The sequence below is a fragment of the Suricata suricatta genome, chromosome 3, assembly GCF_006229205.1.
Source record: "Suricata suricatta isolate VVHF042 chromosome 3, meerkat_22Aug2017_6uvM2_HiC, whole genome shotgun sequence".
NCBI lineage: Eukaryota > Metazoa > Chordata > Mammalia > Carnivora > Herpestidae > Suricata > Suricata suricatta.
Genome location: NC_043702.1, coordinates 148,691,601 through 148,696,765, shown reverse-complemented (window position 1 = coordinate 148,696,765; position 5,165 = coordinate 148,691,601).

Sequence of the window (5,165 nt, the reverse complement as noted above, 5' to 3'; positions counted from 1 at the left end):
GCTAGTAAACAAAGCTGGGCTGAAGCCCACGTTTGGGTGACATCAAGCCCGAGGGCTTTCCATTTAACCGCATTAACCTGGTAAACAGTTTACTTCTTCCCAGGGAGAGCCTCAAAGGCTTCATGGAGAAGGTGAGATGTGCAGAGCCCCTCATCTCAGGTGCTTAGCACTCAGTGGGAGCTTAATAACGGTTTGGATGAATGAAAAACCTGGCATTAGAAGGGTTGCTGCTGAGTCTTGGAGCTGGGGATGGGGACCAGAGGGTAGGGGGCAGGGGTCTCATTGCGGGCTCGGTGGGCTTCTCCCCCAACCATGCAGAGTGATGGGTGTCGAGGCTCCCCAGTCTCACCTGGGCACCATCTGCTGTCTGGCCGATGATGCTTGGCACTAGGAATCTGGCCACCAAGAGACAAACGCCATTCCCCTAAAAGGCAATTCAGGAGGCCGGAAAGCAGCCGCTGTGGATAAAGAATGTGGCAGGCGTAAAGGGAGGGAAAGAGGTCAGCGAGGGACACAGCGTGGACTGATCTGAGGGGAGTCCAGGAGAGGTTGGAGGGCGGCGCTCGTGCTCCCGCTTCGCTTCCTCGCACCCGAAGCGCAGCACCGCTGCCTGCCCATGGTCCCCAGAAGTGAGGGCGTTCCGGATCCCGGGGAGGGCGGGGCCGGCACCTGCTGGGGTCGCGGGCAGAGAGGGGTCACGGCCAACGGGAAGGCCAACAGGAATCGTCTTCGGCAGGGGAAGGACTAGTTGCTGCAGGCAGCACAGTGGTGACCTCCGGGAAGTTTCTGGGCAGCTTTCTCCCTCCTGCTGCGGAGGGGAGGGGGGTGGAGGGATCTTCTCCCCCAGCCCCTCTCCCAGCAGCCCAGCTTTAGCTGTACTCTTATTGCAGGGGCCCCAACCGGGGTCTAGGTTGTGACAATCCCCTGGGACCCCAGCAAACTCCAGGTAATCTTTCTTTCTCATTTATATTTATATATCTTAATCTGGAAAACGGAGATCGCCCCTACTCTTGCCTCTGAAGATTAAGTCAGATAACGTATTCCTTCCAATGAGCTTTAGGAACTAAAGTGACTTTGAAAAGCAAGGGATTATTCACTCATTCAACAAACACCCACAGAGTCTGGGCAATGGATTTGGAGGTTAAGCTGGAACTCACTGTCCAGACAAATCCAACTCAAGCTGCCATGGGGGCTCTTTGAAAGGGCCGCTGAGCTGGATCTTGCCTTGCAGAAAAGGAGGGAGGGATTCCAGACGGGGTGGGGAGTGTGTGGGCAGCCGGAGCCAAGGCACACAGCATCTTTTCTCCTTTTTCTTTGGGCAATTCTAGCGATGCCTAACACGCATCCAGTGCTTACTAAGTAGCAGCAGTATTCTAAGTGCTCCATGTGGTTCTCACTCTCAATTCTCGCAGCGCTGCTCTTTATTACCCCACTTTTACCAGATGAGAAGACTGAAGGTTAAAGGAACTTCCCAAAGTTGTTCTGCCAGTAAATGAGAGCTGAGCTCTGCAGTCTGTTAGGCTGACTTCTAAAAGCCTTAGTTGTAACCATGCACGGTAAGCCCTCTTTTTTAAAAAGCCCCCTTACTTTTTTCAACACTCCGAAACATTCTCTTAAAGCAGCATGTCCTTCCCTTAAGAATATCACCCTTCAGGGCGCCTGGCTGGATCAGTCAGTAGAGTATGGGACTCTTGATCTCAAGGGTTGTGAGTTTGAGCCCCGCACTCGGTGTAGATTACTTAAAAAAAAAAGTTTTTTGATTTTTTTAAATGGTTTTTGTTTATTTTTGAAAGAAGAGAGGGACAGCGTGAGCAGGGAAGGGTCGAGAGAGAGGGAGACACAGAATCCAAAGCAGGTTCCAGGCTCTGAGCTAGCTGTCAGCCGTGGCTCGAACCCACAAACTGCGAGATCATGACCTGAGCCAAAGCCAGACGCTTAACCTACTGAGCCACTCAGGGAACCCTAAAAATTTTTTTAAAAGAAAAAATGTCACTTGTCATCTTTCAAGCAAAATTCCAATTCCTTTAGCTTTTTGTAAAAGGGTGTCTGGCTTGTGAGAGGCCAGAGTAAGGTGAGCAGGACATGAAAAAAAGATTCGGAAGAAGTATTTAGGAAGGGATTGGGCGTTCCCTAGGTGAACCAGAAATCTGACCTAACGCTCTGCATCTCACTGATCCCAAAAAACCCTAGCAAGGAGTTGGAGAGGGCACGAGCAGAATTTGGGCTCAGAGAAGCGGCTTGCTTTCTCATAGCCAAGCCGATCTCCTTATAGAGGTCCCTTCCCCCAAGGAAAATGAAGGCAACCTTGAGCAAACAGTGACTTTCTGGGCTTCCCCTGCCTTAACCCTCACTCTGAAACAAGGAGGAGAGCATCCACTTTAGGAGACAAAGAATGTTCCAGAGAAGGAGGTGGTGGGGATGGTGGGTCAACAAGGCTCAATCAGACACATGGCAGCCACGAGCCTCCCCCACCCCAACCCTTCGCCCGGGGTTCTCTTTCAATAGAGGCCTGAGGAACCATGTCATTCTGAGCACTCATCACCAGAGCCCCTGTGATCATGCTCCAGTGATCCTGGTTTCTTTCTTTCCTAACTGCGTTTCACCTGCCAACCCCATGATGACTCGCCTCATCATTTACCTTCACCATTCAGCCATTTCAAGATAAGACCCCATATAACCCAACACATGGGAAGGAATGCAGACTTTGCTGTCTGCGACTGGGACTCCCCTTGCCCTCCTCAGCTAGTTCCGGCACAGCCAGCTAGGACCTGGCCTGAGTTACACCCTAAATCCTAAACCTTAGCGATCTCTTTTGGCTCCTCAACCTTTGGATACCCCAATCCATAGGGGCAAGGCTTCCTTTTGAATTCTAGCACTCACTGTAAATCATTTGATGGCTTATCCTAAGTGATGCCATTCTTTAGGAGGACATTAAGCCCCAAACAGGGTGGGAGAGTCAACATGAGGAAGATGTCAGCCTCTGAAAGTGGAGCTGATAAGTGGAACAACAGATCGATTCAGCCAGCTGCGGACAAATGCATGCGCAGAGATGCTTTGTGCCGCTGGTAGAGATGAGGGCGTGTCTTCAGACTCCGCCTGGGTTCCTATTGCTTCTGAGAGGAAAATGATTGCCAGGGTATCCAAGAAAGTCATAACCTAATCAGGGGTGCTGTAACCTGAGCTAACACTGGAAGAGCCTCCCCAGAACAGAGCAGAGTAGCGGCTGTTGTGCTCCAAAGTTGTGTTTTTATGTATTTTGATTTCCCAGCATTAAAAAAATTGAGAGGTCAAGGGGTGTCTGGCTGGCTTATGCAACAGAGCATACACCTCATCATCTGAGGGTCATGAGTTTGAATCCCTCATTGAAATACTTTTGAAAACTTTAAAAAAGTAAAAAAAAAAAACCTTGAGAGGCATAACATGAAGACATTGGGATGTCCAGCTTCTGAAAAACCTCCAGATCTGACAACACGGGGTCCACGTTCCTACAAGGCGCCCGTCCAGTAAAAGTAACCAGCCCTTCACATGGGGATGCAGACCCGCAGGCCGCAGGACTTACCGCTTTCCACCATCTCCCAGATACAGAGGCTGAGGATCTTACACTTTTGCTTCCAGCTTCCTATACCAGGCCCGCTTCACCCATCTTTGTTACCTCAGGGCCCTAGGGACCAGCCACAGTCCAGGGAGAGGGTGCCGTGATGAGATCTCAGCCCCCTTGCTTGCATTATTAACTCACACCTTTCTGCCTGGGATACCCTTCCCTCCATTCCCTGCCTGAGAAATATCTCATCCATTTGTTGCCTCCTCTGTGAAACTGTCCCTAATGGCTCTAGGCACAGACATTCCCTCCCTTCTCTGTGCCCCCTTAATTCGGTATGTTAGTTGTTTCGCACATTTGACCAAGAGTCAGGGCATACAGCTTCTTATCTCTTATCCCTGGTGCCCAGGGCCTGATATATAACGCTCTTTGGCTCGTAGAGTTCACTCCGTGGAAAAGTTTGAACATGAGCCTAAGTGATAGGTCTGCAAGGGGGGGTGGATATGAAAATAGAAAATCATAAAGGTTGAAGCATTTAATTTTTAAACATGTTTTAAATGTTTTGTTTTTGAGAGAGAGAGAGACAGAGACAGAGTGAGAGTAGAGGAGGAGCAGAGAGAGAGGGAGACACAGAATCCAAAGCAGGCTCCAGGCTCTGAGCTGTCAGCACAGAGCCCAACGCAGGGCTCGAACTCACAAACTGTGACATCATGACCTGAGCTGAAGTCGGATGCTTAACCGACTGAGCCGCCCAGGTGCCCTGAGGTTGAAGCACTTTAATACCCTTCACTCATCTAGCCCATCCCCTACCCACCTCCCTCTATCAACTCTGTTTGTTCTCTAAGAGACTTTCTTATGGTTTGTTTCCTCTTTTTTTTCTCCCTTCCCATATGTTCATCTGTTTTAAATTCCACATATGAGTGAAATTATGTGGTATTTGTCTTTCTCTTCACTTACTTATTCCGCTCTAATTCCATCCACATCGTTGCAAATGGCAAGATTTCATTCTTCTTGATGGCTAAGTAATACTCCATTGTTTATACGTACATCTTTTTTTTAAGAAATTTTTTATGTTTATTTATTTTTGAGGGAGAGAGAGAGGAAAATGAGAGAGAGAGAGAGAGAGAGAGAGAGAGAGAGAGAGAGAGGCAGAGAGAGGAAGACACAGAATCCAAAGCGGGCTCCAGGCTCTGAGCCATCAGCACAGAGCCTGACATGGAGCTTGAACTCATGAACTGCGAGATCATGACCTGAGCCAAAGCCGGACACTTAACCAACTGAGCCACCCAGGTGCCCCATCAATAGTTTTTATAGTCACGAAGTTGTGCAACCATTACCACAATTTTAGAACTTTTTTTTCTTAAGATTTTATTTTCAAGTAATCTCTACACCTACTATGGGGCTTGAACTCACAACCTTGCTTCACCAAATGAGCCAACCAGGAGCCCCTAATTTTAGGACATTTTCATCACTCACAAAAAGGACCCCATGCCCATTAAAAGTCATTTTCCATTTCCCTTTTCCCCAGGCCCCGGCTACTAACCTACTTTTATTGCTATAGATTTGCTTAGTCCGGTCATTTCCTATAAATGGAATCCTATAATATGTGGCCTCTTGTGACTGATTT